Source organism: Manis pentadactyla, chromosome 9 (genome assembly GCF_030020395.1).
Source record: "Manis pentadactyla isolate mManPen7 chromosome 9, mManPen7.hap1, whole genome shotgun sequence".
NCBI lineage: Eukaryota > Metazoa > Chordata > Mammalia > Pholidota > Manidae > Manis > Manis pentadactyla.
Window position 1 is genome coordinate 32831349 of NC_080027.1, and position 18638 is coordinate 32849986.

General features: G+C 36.2%; 1 long non-coding RNA gene across 1 annotated transcript in view; it reads left to right on the forward strand.

Annotated features, from left to right (window-relative positions):
* The window catches only part of LOC118917543 (uncharacterized), a 228038-nt gene extending 219530 nt beyond the window's left edge, over positions 1 to 8508 (forward strand). The window contains exon 3 of the long non-coding RNA XR_005026839.2: positions 4321 to 8508. This is a non-coding gene — a long non-coding RNA (uncharacterized LOC118917543). The remainder of the gene's footprint in view (positions 1 to 4320) is intronic.
* The last annotated feature ends 10130 nt before the right edge of the window (positions 8509 to 18638 follow it).

The window sequence follows — 18638 nt, forward strand, 5'->3', positions numbered from 1 at the left end:
TCATACTTTTGCTGTGTGACTAGCTGTCTTTGTTTGGTCTCAGGATATCAGTGATTTTCCTGAACTTCAACATAGATAGGAATTTGAATCAATCTATACCTTTTTGTTGTCTCCAGTGATCTGTTTTGTAGGTAGTTCTTACTTTAGAAAAATAGCTGTCAACAAGCCTCTGTTTAGTTTAGTACAACTTTTATCACAACTGCTCATTTACTTACTTTTCTCCACCATTAAAATTTAAGACCCATGATGGCAGCAACCATATCTCTCTGATTTGTTGCTTTATTCTTGGCACTTTCTCTAGTGCCTGATAATAGGAGTCACGAAGTAGGCAGTTGTGGGTAAATGTAAAATAAGCATATATATAATAACCCTTGTCAGGGATCAAAGAGCATTGAATGAAGCCTTTATTCATTTATGTATGGGGAGATGGGGACTCAGAGTGGTGATGATGTTCATGGTGAAGAGAGTCCTGTCATTGTCTTTGCAAAGCAAACACATTTTCTTGACAAATACCCAGAGCATACATGATTGGATTACTAAATTTGAATTCTGTATTCTTTTTATTTTTAAAATATGTCTTATGTATTTATATATTATATATATTAATTATTATACACAATACTATATATTATTATGTTAGATGACAACATAAAATATATATAACATATAAATATGCATACATATTGTTTTTTAATGTTTTTTTATATCATATGGTATTTTTCATCACCTGGCTTATTTCACTTAGCATAATAACCTCTGAGTCCATCCATATTGTCACAAATGGCAGGATTTCTTTCATTTTTGTGGCTAAATAATATTCCATTGTGTGTATATACCACATCTTCTTTATTCATTCATCTATTGACAGATACTTTGGTTGCTTCCATCTCTTTGCTATTATAAATAATGCATCAATAAACATAGCAGTGAATACATCTTTTTGATCAGGGACTTTGTTTTTTTAGGATAAATTCCTAGAAGTGGAATTACTGGGTTGCATGGTATTTCTATTTTTAGTTTTTTGAGGAACCTCCATACTGCCTTCCATAGTGGCTGCACCAATTTACATTCCCACCAACAGTGTAGGAGGGTGCCTTTTATCCACGTCCTCGTCAACATTGGCTATTTCTTGTCTTTGGATAGTGGCTATTCTGACTGTTGTGAGGTGATCTCATTGCAGTTTTTATTTGCGTTTCCCTGATGATTAGTGATGTGGAGCATCTTTTTATATGCCTGTTGCCCATCTATGTGTATATTCTTTGGAAAATGTTTATTCAGGTCCTCAGTCCATTTTGTAATTGGGCTATTTTTTTGGTGTTGAGTTGTATGAGTTCCTTAGGTATTTGGATGTTAACTCCTTATCAGATATATCATTTACAAATATATTCTCACATTATGTAGGTTGCCTTTTTGTTTCGTTGATGGTGTCTTTTGCTGTACAGAAGCTTTTTGCTTTGAAGTAGTCCCACTTGTTTATTTTTGCTTTTGTTTCTCAAAAAGATTATTCATGCTTATGTTCGTATGATTTCTGCCTGTTTTCTTCTAAGAGTTTTATGGTTTCATGTCTTATACTTAGGTCTTTGATCCATTTCAAGTTTACTTTTGTGTATGGACTTAGACAGTAATTTAGTTTCATTCTCTTACAAGTAGCTGTCCAATTTTCCCAATACCATGTATTGAAGAGACTGTCCTTTCCCAATTGCATATTCATGTCTCTTTTATCATATGTTAATTGGCCATATATATGTGGGTTTATTTCTGGGCTCTCTACTCTGTTCCATTGATCTATGTGTGTGTTCTTGTGCCAGTACCATACTGTTTTGATTACTGGAGCTTTGTAATATAAATTGAAGTTGGGGAACATGACACCTCCAGCCTTTTCCTTCTTTCTCAAGATTCCTTTGGCTATTCAAGGTCTTCTGTGGTTTCATATAAATTTTAGGATTATTTGCTCTAGCTCATTGAAAATTGGTATTTTGATAGGGATTGCATTGAATCTATAAATTGCTCTGGACAGGATGGCCATTTTGACAATATTAATTTTTATACATAAGCACAAGATAGATTTTCATTTATTAGTGCCCCCTTTAAGTTCTCTCATGAGTGTCTTATAGATTTCAGAGTACAGGTTTTTTGCCAACTTGGTTAGGTTTATTCCTAGATATTTTATTATTTTGATCCAATTGTAAATGGAATTGTTTTCTTGAAATTTTTTTTCTGTTGGTTTGTTGTTAGTATATAGGAATGCAATAAATTTCTGTATATTGATTTTGTATCCTGTGAGTTTGCTGAATCCAGTTATTAGTTCTGATAGTTTTTTGGTAGAGTCTTTAGGGTTTTCTAAATATAGTATCATGTCATCTGTAAATAGTGGCAGTTTTACTTCTTCCTTACCAGTTTGGATGCCTTCATCTTTCTTCCTTGTCTCTTTGGCTAGAACTTCCAGTGTTATGTTGTATAATAGTAGTGAGAGTGGGTATCCTTGTCTTGTTCCTGATTTTAGAGGAAAAGCTCTTGGCTTTTACCATTAAGTATGATGTTAGCTGTGGGTTTATCATATGTGGCCTTCATTATGTTAAGTTATGTTATCTCTATACCCATTTTGTTGAGAGTTTTTGTCATGAATGGATGTTGAATTTTGTTAAATGCTTTTTCAACCTCTACTGAGATGATCTCATGGTTATTATCCTTCCTTTTGTTAATGTTATATCACATCGATTGATTTTATCAACATTGTACCATATTTTCTTCCCTGGAATAATCCTACTTGGTCATGATGGATGATTCTTTTGATGTATTTTTGAATTTGGTTTGCTAATATTTTATTGAGGATTTTGTGTCTATGTTCATCTATGTAATTTTATTCTTTTGTATTTTCTTTGTCTGGTTTTGGTATTAGAGTGATGCCATGTTCTTAAGGATTCACGAAAGGAAAACTGACCAGACACAGGGCTAAACCAGGAAAAATCAGAGAATTTAAAGTGATAGTTGAGAAAGTATGTGGGGAGCATTACAGAAGAGGGAAGGGAGGAGGCACAGGCTGAGGATTAGCTGGGGCAGCCAAGGGCATTTACCGCTTGATTTTGGCTGACACAGCAAGCACAGAATGACCAAAGTCAAGGACAGGGGAGGGAGGCAGGGGATTAAGAAATACTGCTGTACAAATCTCCAGGCAGCTACTGACAGGGAGATCAAGACATGCTTTTAATGATAAGAAGGGCCAATACAAAGGTCAAAACTTTGATCATGAGAAATTTTAATTACTCATATTGATCACAACACCTGGGAACCAACTATAGAAGAGAGAGTTTTTAGAACAGGGCTGGATTTGTTAGATTCACATTGGGGGATCTCACTGCTCCTCTTGGGCTGTGGTCAGTTGCTATTCCAGTGCATCCTAGGAAAAAAGCCAACTATGATAATTGGGTAGACTTTGGGCATTGGCAGTGAGCACAGTATTATTAGACTTTAAATGCTAAGTGGAAGAAACATTATAAGGAGTTGATTTTGAAGGAATGTGTGGAAAACCCTAACTACCTTTGATGGAAATTTTATAATGTAAAGGGGAAGATGGAAAGAGTACTTAAAGGTGAATTGAAGTGCTGCTTCAAAATCAATAATGAAAGTGAAACCTCCTTGCTGATCTCAGACCGGTAATACAGTCTCAGGGTCAGGGTTGCCCAAGTATATCAAGTGACTCTCTGGCTTTTGAAAAATTGCGTTTTGTGACTTTATACATATCTGATTGAGTAAATGGGTTATTCAGACATCGGTCTCAGTAGTAATGCTACATCAACAAAGAGATCCTAATTTAGGTCCTTAAGACTTTGTAATGCACCTACAACCACACTTTCTTCTCCAAGGCTTCCCTTCTCTCCAATATATCTTCTGCAAAGGCACCAAAAGTTATTTCTAAAAGACAGGTTCAAGAGTTTCACTTCTTTGTTGAACTCTCCTTGTCTTGTATGGGCAAGACCATTCTCTAAAATTTGGTCTTCACTTATTTCTTTGATCTCAATATTTGCTGCCCTGTCCTTATGTGAATCCTGCAGTCTAGCCATACCAAATCCATTTAACTTTGGAATTTTTGAAAGTTTTTTTACTTTTCACTCTGGAGTAATCTTAGATTTATAGAAAATTTGCAAAGATAGAATAGAGTTTACTGCCCATTTTTTTCCAATATATAACATCTCACATACCATGGTATATCTGTCAAAACCAAGAAACAAATATTGGTTCATTCTTAATGATTAAACTATATACTTCATGAAGATTTCACCAGTTTTTCCCCTAATGTCTTTTTTGTTGTTGTTGTTCCAGGATCCCGTTGAAGATGTTGCATTCTATTTAACCATCACATGTCCTTAGTCTCCTGTGGTACGTAACACTTTCTCAGCTTTTCCTTGTTCTGTATGATCTTGAGAATTTTGAGGAGTATTGGTCAGGTATTTTGTAGAACATCTGTCAGCTGGGTTTGTTTGATGATTTTCCTCATGGTTATGACTGGAGTATGGGTTTTTGTGAAGGGTATCACAGAAGTGAATGTCCCTCTCATCACATATCAAGGGGAACATGCTATCAACATGAATTATCACTGTGATATGTACCTTGACTTCTCAGGTAAGCTGGTGTTTGCCAAGTTTCTCCACTGTAAAGTTACTAGTTTTCCTTTTCTACCTCTGTTCTTTGGAAGTGAGTCACTAAGTCAGCCCACACTCAAGGGTGAAGAGAGGTTTGATGTCTACCCACTGGAGAGAACAGTATCAATATACGTTATTTGAAATTTCTCTGGCAACTTACCTGCATTGCCACATTTATTTATCTGTGTATGTATCTATCTAATCATTTATTTATATTAACATGATTTTATGTATACTCATTTTATACTTTGTATTATCATCCAGTACTAAATTTTTTATTTTATTGCTCACTGTGTTTCAGCTTTGGCCTTTGGAGCTTGAAATGGTTGGTTCAAACTCTTTAATACATGGATTATTGAGGACTCTTTAGTTACCTGTAATGAAACCAACTGAGGCTTAAGTCAAAAAGGGGAAATTTATGATAAGGACATAGAGTATCTCTAAGAAACTTGAAGTTAGATTATATCTGGGTCTCAAAAGAACTGAAATGGGTATTTGGAAGATGGTCAGGACCCCTACTTCTCTCTTCTTTTTTACTGTCTGTATCTTATTCACTTTTTTCTTCCTCTGCCGCCTCAGGCCACTTAGTAGGCTATACAGGTGTTTGGTTGTGGTGTGACTTATAAAGTACAAACTTGGCTCAGGGGGTCCATACGTGGTTCAATGTCATAGAGTAAGGAGACGTTTTCCAGAGAAGGGTGGACTGTTTTGAACTTGTCAGATATTGCTAAGGATCTACTGCAGACATATGTGGCCTTAAGAATGCTGCTTTCTTTTCCTCAAATGTACTTTTATCTTTGGTCTGCACAGAAAGCTCCATGTCAAGCATTATTTCTAGGGTATCACTCTGCCCAATACTTTTCTTAGTTATACTCTTATGCGATCACCTACATCATTTATTATTAATAACTATTACTTATACAGTATCTATTCACATATTTTTACCTCAAAATTGTAAGCCTCTTGAAGTGTTCATATATAGTTCATCTTATCTCTAAGACCTAATATAGTCTCATACATTATAGGTTTTAATAAATACTTTTAAATGAATAAAGGAACAATTATTAGGATATGTATTAAATTATGATAGGGCTAAAGGGACTGAAATTACAGTGCAAAGTTAATGAACTCTAGTTAAAAACACATTAGTACTTGCTGATAAAACAGTTAAAGAGATAATTTTCTCTCTGACACTCCCCACAAAGAAAGCCTTAGAAAATAGAAAGCATAAAAAGAAAACCACAACTCTTCATTGATGGGAAGAATTGGAAAGATTCAAAGGCAAATACGCTTTTGAACAAATTTTTAAGAGATAACTGGAAGTGAAATAAAAAAAAACAGTATTAATTTTCAAGGCCTAATTCAATCAGCAAGAAAGGATTTCTCAGATGTATTTGTAGGAGACAGACGGTAAAGAGAAAATTGGTTTGCTGAAAAATGAGAATGGGGAATTAGAGACATAGGCTAAGCAAAGGGAAATGTGTTCAACAGCTGCATTTTACTTTGGTTTTTACAGATCTAAGGGGAGATAAGGAATTGCTTAGAATAGAAACCATTGCTCTATTTTAAAGTAGACAAGCCACAGCTGAGGATGAGTAGATAACAAAGAGGAGGAGGGCAGTTGAAGGAAACACAAATTCAAACTCAATCAACTGTGTCTAGGCTCATTGAATTCATAATTGAGGCCCTCAGTCACACTTGGTCTTGTCTGGGTTCTGAATTTTCCATCACTTAACAATAATCCAGTGTGGTCTTAGGAACCCTACTTGGAATTCTTAACCTGCTTTAACTTACTTAGGACTAGAATGTTGTACTGGAAAGAGTGATGAAGTCAGAACTGGAATTGTAGCCTTGGGTTGGAGATATGATTTGGGATTACAGTAGCATGTCATTTTAAGTTAAAACTTGGACAGTGGAGTAAGTCAACAAAATCCTATGCAGTAAAACAAGTAATAGGCTAATAAAGAATTAAGGAAAATAACTGAATTTAAGGAATAGGAAGAGGCAGAAGGGATCCAAATAAGATAAGAGGAAAATAAGGAATGTGGTTCACAAAGCAAGAGGGAAGAGATGGTTGCAGGTAGGAGAACATGGTCAACAGAAGCAGATGCTGCAGGGGTTAAAGAAGATTGGGGTTTAAAAGAGTTCTTTGAATATTGCTTTATCCACTTAGGGGTTGTTATTTTGGATTATCTTTTCAATAGATCCATGACTTTCCTTTGATTTTCTTTCTTTCTTTTTACTATTATTGAAATAGCCTGCATTTTCTAAGGCCTAAACAACAATACTTTTGGTATGGAGTCACTCCAATAGCACTATCTTTTATTTTTAAATTTTGCAACATATTTTTGCTACTCAGATTTTCCTAAATATTACTACCAACCACATCTTAAGAAGATAAGTTGGTGATATTTTATATTATCCCTGCTCCAAAAAACATTGCTGTTGGTGATAGTTCTTTAGAATGATGACTTTTGAACTAGAGAGGCGATTTGAATTTTGGATAGAGATAAATTTTGATTTAAATCTCATTTCTCTCATTTCAATTTTGTATGTTCTTGGGCAAGTCATTTAATCTATCTGAGGCTTATTTTTCTCATTTTGTACATCTATAATATGAGTCTAATAATATCTATCTATAGAATGGCTTTGACCATATGTGTGAAAATGAGGGTACTTCTGAAACTATTAGTTTCTTTGTTGCAGTGTAAGTTTATATGTAACTGTATTTAATTTAAATGAGATGACTTTTGAACATATTAATTTTCTCTAGGTTAAAAAGGTCAGCGGCCCTAGAAGTCAGTGCCTTTCCTTATGCTTACATTAGCCCAGAGCAGTTCCTGTACTGAAACAGTTGTTGTGAATAAATACCAACTTAAGGTCTCTTTGGGACTACCACGGAAAAAAAATTGTATTCCCAATTACACTTACATGAATACCTTAGACTCCCTCAGTTAGTCAGTCTCTTGCTCCATAGTTACTCTACTAAAATCACTGAACACCAGAAACTGAAATGTCTTTGAATTGTCATTTCTCCAAGGTTCCAGGAAGTAGTGGATAGACTGGATTGTTTAGGCAAATAAATATGATATGTCTTCTATTGCTTCAGGCTTTATTTTCAACATCTGTCACTATCAGAGTAAACCTGTCAATCATCTTCAAGGGAAGGAAAGTCAAAAGAGACCTCCTTCAGCAAAGCCTTTACCCTAGTGACAAATATCTGGGCCTCAATCACTGACTTTTTTCTGACTCTACATTCACACCAGATACCAGAATGTCGACTGCAGTTAATGATGGATTTCTTCATTTATTTTATAATCTCAGATTTGGTGACCTGCTGCCAGCAGGACTGTACGTTATTTTATACTAGTATCTCTTATAGAAAACCTTCTCTAACCTAATTGCCCAACTTTACATCTCTTCCCTTCAAAAAGCTTGGTTCAGTGCCTCTGAGTCTCCTGTACATACCCCAGCACAGCACTTATTGATCCCATTGTATTTCATACATTTCCATGTCTCTCCCCTCTACTAGCCTTGTCAGTCTTCATGGAAGGTGTTGCCTTTTTGACCTGTGTCTGTATCCCTATGTCCAAAGTAACTGGGATGCAGTATGCCTATATCAAATATCAGTTGAATGATTTAGCAGATGGACTGAGTCATTGTTTGAATTCTCTTCCTATGATATTTGACATTTCTGATTCTACAAATTCTCATTTTTGAACTAGACATCAAAAGGAATACTTCATCCCTCTTTCTGTTGGTTCAGTTGTGGCTTCTACTTTATTTCCATTTTCAGCATATTCTGGGAACAAATGCTCATTTTCATATTACTCTGAAACCATTTTAGGATATTTGTATACTAGAATCATTAGGGACTTTGCCCAGTTTCTAAAATAATACACTTGGAAACAGGACAACTGAAGATTGAAGATCCAGTACAAATGTTAACTACCTTCCTCTATTAAAATTTTTCTTGACTTTCTAAGTAATGATATATCCCTAGAACTTTATTCATTCCCTTTCATTGAACTCATCTTGTCATGGTTTAATTCATCCATTTACAGGGAAGACAGACTGGGAGCTCCCCAAGGGTAACATCTTTGTTTCTTCTTCATGTTTTGTTCCTTATGCCTGGCTGAGTATCACCTTCTAAGACTTTGCACATATTGTTCCTTCTGAATAGAACACTCTCTCTGCAATTACTACCTCTTGCCCTATTTCTATAGCAGTATAAACTCACATACTTCACTTGGTAATCCCTAAATATCCTTTCTACATTCAGAAATGTTCTATAACTGCCTCCAACTCTTCACCCCACATGGTTATATCTTTTATATTGTATTTAACATTTTCACTTTGTTTTCCACACTAGCCTGTGAGCATTTTAAGGTCAAGAACTGTCTTGTTCTCCTTTATGTCTCCCAGGGCTAATATAAGTCTGAATGTAGTAGATGATGAGTACAAGTATTTTTAAAGTAACTCTACCTCTCTGCCATTCTTCTAGGCATGTTTCCAGTCAACTATTGGCCAAGGAGTGATTCCTTCCAGCCAATTTTGCATACTAGTGCTCTTCTCATATCTATACCTAACTTCATTAAATGAGCTCATTGCTATGGAAATTTCTGGAGAGTCTTTATCACTATTGTTTGGGGTTAGGATTCAGCTAATATTAATGGGAACATAACAGTTACCTGTTACATGACTATATTTCAAGAGAAAGCCCATTAATTTTAGCATTTTCTCTGGTGGCAAAGCTGCTATGTAGATTGGTCTTTCTGTGAGGGGATGAGTTGGCTCACAGAGATTTAGTTCCAGAGAGTATGAGTTACAAAGGTGCACCTGTAAGATGCCATGCAGACTGTGTCTCCTGTGCCAATGTTTCTGCTGGTGACGGCCTGACTGATGGCCTTCTGAGAAGTATCAGATGTTACCTATGTTACAAGTAGAAGCTTTTGAAGAGCAATGATAAGTGTTATTTTCTGTTGATCATCTGTTTCCTTATAAGTTCTCCGCCAAATGACACAACCAAGATGCCCTTGTATTCAGTTGCCATTATTGTTTAGATGAGAACTGCAGGGAAAATATTAAGTAGCAGTGGTTCAAAATCGGGCGCCTAATTAGCAGTGTTGATTGAGTATAGTTGTGAGTGAATATACTTTTCACAGTCATCTCCTCCATGACATTTTCTGTGCCAGCCTACCTTGAGCTCTCCCTTTTTTTTCTTCTTCCCTCCCCTCACTTTATTTTATCCTCATACCTATCTTTTCTAAGTTTCTATTATGTGTAGACCTTCTATCAACACTGGAGATAGAAAAAATTAAAACTTGAACCCTATCTTCAAAAAATTCCAGTGAAGAGTCATGTAAGTAAACAAACAATTTCAACATAGCTCAAGAAATTTTGACAGAGATATGTAGGAAACATTATCTTAGGATGAAAATATAATTCAACCCATCTGAGAAGGAGGAAGATGGACAGTATTCTCCTACCAAAAAACACAATACAACCAAAAAACAAGGCTTCTTAATGGAAGTGATCAAATAGTTGTTCACTAGAGTTGAGGAAATAGGGCCTCTCAGGAAGAAATCTTATTTCCCTATAGGGAATCACGTAGGCTTTCAAGGAAATTATAGATCTGTGCTTTCCAATATGGTGGTCAATAACCACATGTGGCAATTTAAATAGAAATGAATTAATGTTAAAATAAAAAATTCACTTTTTCAGTTACATAATCCACATCACAAATGCTTAGTAGCCACATGCTTCTAGTGGCTATCACATTGGACAATACAGATGTAGAGCATTTGTAACATCATAGAAAATTCTGTCAGATAGTGCTGGTCAAAATTTTAATAATTGTGGTAGGGGTAGAGGGTACATTTTGGAGAAATGGCTCATAATTAAAACTGCTGTATGAAAAAGAAACTAAAATAAATTGAGATAATTAAATTAATAGCTGTCATTGATTAAATACCTACTGTGTTTTATGTTGGTTATATCTGATACTCATAAGTATTTCCACTGGTGACAGTGGACACTGAAGTTCAGAGAGCATAAGTACCTTTTCCAGGTCACTTAGCTAGTGAATGGTTTGAAGCAGAAGACTGAGCCCAAAGAGAATGGATGTTTAAGAGGTACGATTGTGTCCATTAGATAGTGGGGAACAAATGCAAGTTCTAAGCAGCAGGGTGACAGGGTGGACATTGCACTTTCCATTCTTGTGGTGGTGGTGGGTTGGTGGCCTGCCTTTGGCCAGTAGAAGAGTACCATCAGATGTCTGAGATTAGACCTGAGACTACTGTAAAGTTCACTGCATTCTCTGTAAAAGCCAGCCCAGGAATGTTGCCTTTCTCTTGATTATAGTAAAAGAAAAGCTAGAATATGGGCATACCAGGGAAATATTGTAGATTATTCCATAGGCAGGAGTGGGGTACAGGCAACTCATGTCTCAGGAAATGTAGTGACCCAATTCATTTATGGCTTATAAAATAATTCTATGCTTGTATATATTTATAATTATCACATCCCCACAACCACCCACCTTTCCATATATATGTATATAGTCTCATAACAATCACTAATGTTGAAAAGCAGAGGTTTTATTTTAACATGTAAATGTAGTAGATATTTAGTTTTTTTAGGTTTATCGTTTCATTAATTCATTCAACATATATTAATGAAGGCCTCCTGTGCTAGGTACTAGCGAAGCAATGAAAATTTAGTTTATGTTCTAGTGGAAGATACAGAAATTATGTAATTCCGATAATGGCTCAGTGCTGCGGTGACAACCTGTTCCCTTGCTGAAGCACAAACCCGAATGTTGGGCTGTGAGTTTCTAAGTGAATGATGTCAGTCTGTCACATTTCAGGGCAGCTTAGTTCTCTCCTCCTCCTTATATAGTTTTAAATTCTCCTAAGGTTGTAAAAATGTTTTATTTATGAAATATTGCTGATGAGGGAGAGATAAAAATTTAGTAAATGTTGAAAACTGTGGTTAAAGTTTGAAGCTAGGCCAGGGAACTCATCGTTCTCAACATAAACATAATTTCAGGTAAAGGAAAGAGTATGAAAATAATCTACAGGTACTCCCCCATTTTCCAAAAGTTCACGCAATGCCGTTTCATTCTTAAGAAAGATCTACATTAGTGCATGTTTTAGCTAATGCAAGAAATCTGAAGGTTTTTGTTTTTATGGAAAAGGTAAAAAGCGAAAATAGTGTTCAGCATTTGTTTTGCAGTGAATCATCACAGAGGCAGGGCACCCAGGGCAGCGAAAGCGGCACCACCCAGCTCCTTCCTGGGAATTACTCTCAGCATCAAGCTGCCATAGCTGTCACTGGGTCTGTGAGCATCTGTGCTTTATTTTGATTTACACTGTGCATCCATTAGCAAGATGGGTCCTGAGGTATCAGAAAAGTCTAAGGGAGGTTATTTTTTAGGCCTCGGAATGCTCAAAATATTTTCCACAGAAATTAATGGCAATTGATTCTTTATGCCATTTCAACTCCTGAAGATTTCCTAGGAAGGCTCTGCTGTGTCTGATAGGGGAGGAAACCTGTGTTTATAAATGTACAGTTCATGAAGGTTCCAGGGTATAGGTATATATGACTCTCAAGATAGTGTCAAGGGTCTACTGTAAGAAAGGCAAATAGAAAGCCACTCTTCTTGGTCCTCTAAAAACAAGCTGCACATGATGTCACAGTAGAAATACAATGATAGTGATGGGTTTTACTCTTGAGGTTGTCTAGACACTATTGGCCAAATATACTACATGAGAATTTCTTCTCTGGGTCTTGCCAGCTGTTTGGGTATTTACCTAAAGACATGGGCATGTTATGGATAAACCTGAAAAACCTGGACTGCATCACTGACGGAAGAGCCAAGCGGCACTCAGAGGTCTTGGAGGGTGGAGGTTTATTGTTCACCGGTGGGCTCAGAGGGGAGTAATCTCCCAAGGTCTGAGCCCCAAACAAAGGCAAGGGGAGCAATATATATCTTTCTGCTTCCGTATCTGCAACATTTCTACGTGCACAGCAAGCAAGGGGGAGTGAGTTTAGGGAGTGAGTACCTGGTGAAGCGGGGAGTGAAGGGGAGGGGAAACAGGAGTTTCTGCTGTCTTTGCCTAAGAAGAGAAGCAGAAGGGAGCCACCTGGACTAGATTGCTGACCTTGTAAATATTTCCCTATCAGGTACAGGGCCTTTTTGATACTAGTCACTGAGGTTTGGAGGATTTTGTTACAAAGCAATAATAAATTAAAATACATTTCTTAGAATAAATAATAGTTTTTGCTGATTCTGTTATTCAGATACTGGGCAGGATTCTAGTAAAGTCACTACGTACTATTAGATCAACCATTTCCCAGATAACAAGTATTAACTCTGGAAGAAATATCTTAAAAGAGAAAAAGAAAATCATGCGAAGGAACTTGAGAACTATGAAAAGCAGAGACATAGCAGAGGCATACCAGGAACATACCAGAGCGCTTGGAATAAGGGTCAGCATTGGGTGAATTTCACATTTTTATGGCTTTTAGCAGTAAGAGCGTGCCTCAATCTGTGCCGTGTAGGACAGTGAAAAATTACACTCTTGCTGGTTTCAGGAACAAGGAGGCAGAGTTCAGGGCAACTGCAGATACTAGAAAATGAGGGGGAATCCTGGAAAGAAGAGGACCAGAGAAGGGGGAATCACAGTGTGGGGTCCTAACTCTGCACAAATCTATGGCTGACCCTGAAGCAGATATGTGTAGGACATAGTCCAACAGCTCTAATTAAGGTTAAAGAAGGAGCCAGAGATTGCAGTTTGAGTCCTGACAAGATAATTGGCTGCTAACACACACACACACACACACACACACACACACACACACACCTACACTCTTCAGAGAATATAACAGAACCAGAAGTCTTATTGGCACAGGCAGAGGTTGACTCCACTATTCAGTTCTTGTGGTGATGGAGATGATTCTCTCCAGCCCACTCACGGCCAAGAACATGAGACAAGAGGCTGCAGGAAGAAGCCAAAGAAGTTTATTGGCAGGCAGATATGGTCTGCAGGCAGACTGGGCCATCACAAGAGAGTTAGGCAGCCCTTAAGAACAGGCAGGCTCTCACTTTTATCTTGCTTTAACAGGGTGGGGACCACTTTACTTTTCCATTTACTCCTTGTGTCCCTCATTGCTCATGTTCCTTTCCATGATCCGGTCTGTTTTAATTAGATTCATGAATTTCTGTGCTTAAACTTAAGAAGTTGATGAGCCTATAATGAGGCTTAGGGCTACCTGAAGTCAGGTTTTCTTATAAGTGCACATGCTTGAGCTGGGGAAAGTACCTTTCTGGGGTTTGTGGTCCTTATCTGGTAGTTTTCTGACCACAGACTGCTGGGTGACTATCTCTGATTGGGCCAGCAAGTGAAGAGCTGCCTTTTGAAAGCTCCCTGCAGTTTTTGCAACTCAGAAATCCTCAACCCTTTCCTGTCCAGTACCCACTGCTCATGTCAACCTGCTAGCTCCTCTATCATAACAAATTATTCATAATTCCAGAATACAATTTCAAATCACCTGATATATTAAAAAATAGTAAAACATGATTCTATGGAGAATAAAAGAACCAATTAAAGCTGAGATGACTCAGATATTGGGATTAACAGACAAGGATTTCAAACTAGCTGTTATGGATTGAATTGTGTTTCCCCAAAGAGATATGTCAAAGTCCTAACCCCCAGAACCTAAAAATGTGACCTTACTTGGAGATAGGACCTATTTAGGTATAAATCAAGTAAAATGAGGTCATTAGTGTGTGCCCTATTCAATATGACTGATGTTCTTGTTATAAAAAGAAGAAACTTGGACACTGACAGATGTGTACACAGGGAAGACACCCTGTAAACAGGAAGGCAGAGATTGAGGTGATGTATCTGTAAGCCAAGGGATGCCAAAAATGCCAGTCAATCCCCAGAAGCTCGGGTAGAAGCAGGGAGCAGGTCCTCCCTCACAGCTCTTAGATGAAACCAGTCCCACTGACATCTTGAGCTGTGAGAGAATACATTTTCATTGTTTAAGCCACTTAGTTTGTTGTGCTTTGTTACAGCAGCCATAGGAAAGTAATACATGTGCTGTTATAACTGTGCTCAAAGCTGTAAAAGAAAATGTCCTGTGAATGAAAAGATAGGAAATCTCAGCAGAGAAATAAGCACTATCAGATAAGAATCAAAGAGAAGAACTGAAAAAATACAGGATTTGAAACAAGGGATTTGCTGGATAAGATTAATAGAAGAATGGAGGTGATAAAAATTCAATGGATTTGAAGCTATAATAGTAGAAAGTGTCCAGTATGCAGAAAAGGGCAAACAAAATTAAATTTCTAATGAAAAAAGCACTGGGGACAGTTGTGGCATGTCTAAGGTCTAACTTACATGTAAACAGGAGTTTCAGAAAGAGAGAACAGATGGGGCAGAAGTAATATCTGACGAAACAACTACTGATAATTTCTTATGTTTGATGAACGGCATACAGGAAGCTCAGTGAATTTGTTATAATAAATACACACATACAAAAAACCTAGTCACATCATGTATCAATGCATAAAATGAAATATAAAGAAAACATTTTGAAAACAGCCAGAGAGAAAAATTACACATTATGCTCAGGGGACGAGTTGATCAAATGATGACTGACTTCTCATCAGAACCAATGGATGCCTTAAGACAGTGGAATACTATCCTTAAATGACTGAAAGAAAAAAAACTAAACTAGAAGATACCTTTGATAATATTCTTAAGAATCAAAGCCAATAAATACATTTTCAGATAAAAAAAACTGAGAGTATTTGTTGCCACTAGTCCAGCACTAAAAGAAATGTTAAAGGAATTTCTTCACAGGGAAGGAAAATTATGCTAGATGAAGACACATGTCTTTAGGATGGAGTCAAGAGTATCAGAAGAGGTAAATATGTGAATAAAAATGAAAGACTATTTTTTTCATCTTGATGAATTTAGATTATATAAAATTGTATAACAAAATTGACCACATTGTACTGTTGGCTTATAAAATTTGTAATGTAATACATACAAAAGCTATAACATAAAGGGAGAGGTTGTAAATAAAACTGTACATTTGAAGTTTTTCTACATTTGATGTAAAATGATACAAAATTAACTCTACATGGACTAGGAAAAGGTAAGGATGTACAGAATAATCTCTAGAGCAACCATTACGGAATAATGCAAAGAAATGTAGCTAAGGGCAATAGGTATATTAAAATTCTAAAAAATATTTACATTATCCAAAGTAAGCAGCAAAGTAGTAACAGTAGAAAAATACAACAAAGAAAACAGAGAAAATAAATAGAAAACCATGACTAAATCGAACTATTCCAAATTATTTATTACCATTATTGAGTGGTAATGGACTCAGCACTCCAGTAAAATGGCAGAGATTGCCAGAGTGGATAAAAAACGCAAGACCTAACTATATTCTACCTGCAAGAAATACATTTTTAGATGTAAAGATGTGATAAATAAAAGTAAATGGATATATCTCAAAAACAGTAAGCTTAAGAAGGCTGAAGTGGCTTTATTACTATCACATACAATACTCTTGAAACAAAGTATATTAGCAGAGAGCAAAGGAGATACAATGAATAAAGAATTCATGTCAGGAAGACATAATAATTGTGAAATATATGTACCTTACAGCAGAACTTTGAAATGCATGAAGCAAAACTGTTAGGATTAAAAGGAAAAATAGGCCATTTCACAATCATTACTGGAGATTCAACACCCTGTTCTCAGCAGTTGATAGAATTATTATACCTAAATAATAAGCAGTCCATACACCAAAACAGAGCCTATAATAGGCCATAAAAACAGTATCTCAGTATCAATTACATTTAAAAATAATTAAAACATAGATGTCACAAAATAAATTACCATCGGTAAAATAAGATATTTAGAAAACTCCCAAATATTGGCACATTAAACAGTGATCTTGTAAATAATTAATGGATAAAATGAGAAAATCACAAGGAAAATTAGAAAACAGTTTGAATGGAATGGTAATAAAAACAATATATCACATTTTGTGTTATATAGCTAATCAGGCTTTAGTGGGAAATATAAATCTTAAATGCTTACATTAGAAATTTGGAGAGAAATCTATAGTTTTAAATGCTTATATGACATAAAAAAGATCTATAATAAGCGATGTAAAGGTCCACCTTAAGAGTTAGAAAAAAGCAGGGACAAAGTAAACTCAAAATAGGAAGGAAGACGGAAATAATGAGAATACAAGTAAATGAAATCCAGAGCAAACAATAGATAAAATCAACAAAATTGAATCTTCTGCATTTGCCACTCATTGTTAGAACTTATCCATGCAGTCTTGCCTGGCACTAGAATCTCCCTGGGAAGAGAGGGTCTCCTGGCTCCCAGAGTCTGAGGACAAGGGGGAACTTCGAAGGGCAGAAATGGTGCTGGGTACACGTATGTGTATGTGGAGAGCAGCCGGTTCAGTCACAAACGTCAGCAGCACAAAGACTGTTTTGAAATGTACTCTGCCTCTAGGCCATTGTTAGGCAGATGGAAATCACTGCCTACTTAATGAGTGGCTAGATAATAATAATAATAAAGATTGTTTCAATTCTCCTATTGGATGTGTCACCCTGGAAGAAATGAACAAGACAAAACTTATGGGCCTGTGAAACAGGGTGTGTGTGTTTGACTGTGGGTTTCAGACTTTGCTCTTCTGTTCACTCCTAATGTTCTTTGCTTTCAAAGTGGTTGATATAATTTAAAAAGAGATGTGACATTTCTATTACCAAGAAATGTTAAATGGAAAGATATTCTGGGAAATAGACTCTCCATAGGTAATCAAAATTACATGAACCAAAGATGGTCAAGTCACTAATTATAAAAAAAGAATATAATTTGATCCAAATATATTACTTTGTAATTGGAAAATACAGACTGTGGTAAGTTTTAGTAAAATTTTCCTAGTTTTTAAGATGATGTATCCATGGAACAGTCATTTGTAAAAAATTCCATTAGGACTTTTTCATTTTCCAGAAAACCACTCACTACAAAAGAATACGTTTTCATTTTGATCAAGGAAATATTTCAATTGTAATAGGACATGTGTTATGTTGCGTAAGTTGGAGATATTGAGAGAAAGTGACATGTGATTTCTGACTTAAAAAAAAGTTATTGGTAGGAACACTTAACATGAGATCTACCCTCTTAACAAATCTTGAAGTGTACAATACAGTATTGTTATTTATAGGTACATTGTTGTATAGCCAACCTCTAGAACTTACTCAGCTTGCATAATTGAAGCTTTATGTTCAGTGATTAGTGACTCCCCATTTGACCCCTCTCCCCACGATACTGGTCTTGGCAATGATTTCGTTGGATATGACACCAAAACATTTGAGAAAAGCAAAAATAGTGGACTACTTCAACCTAAAAAGCTTCTGCACAGCAAAGAAAACAGCAGAGTAAGAAGGCAGGCCATGGAATGGGAGAAATATTTGTCAACAATACATCAGATAAGGGATGCAGGGATACATGAACATCTTCCTCTCATTTTAATTTAATTATACATATATTTAATGGATATTTATTATGGGCCAACAACTGCAGTTTTCAGGGTGCTAGAGTTAGAGTACCAAATAAGGCACAGAACATTCCAGTAAGGGAGATGTATACAAATATCTCTATAATAGAGAGTGGTGAGAAATAAGACTAGAACATTGAAAAAATATATTGGGTAAATAGAATAGTTGATGATATATATATATTTGTCCAGAAGAGAAGAGTTATACAAAGCTTCTAAGCAGAAGTGACATAGAAAGTGAATTCTGAAGGATTATTATGTGGCTTTCATGTAGTACAGGGGCTTCTAGGTAGATAGAAACGCATTTGCAAAGGCACAAAGATATGAAACTGCAAGGCATCTTCAGGAAAGAGCTGGTTGTTCAATGTGGGTGTATGAGTATGTAGAGGGAGA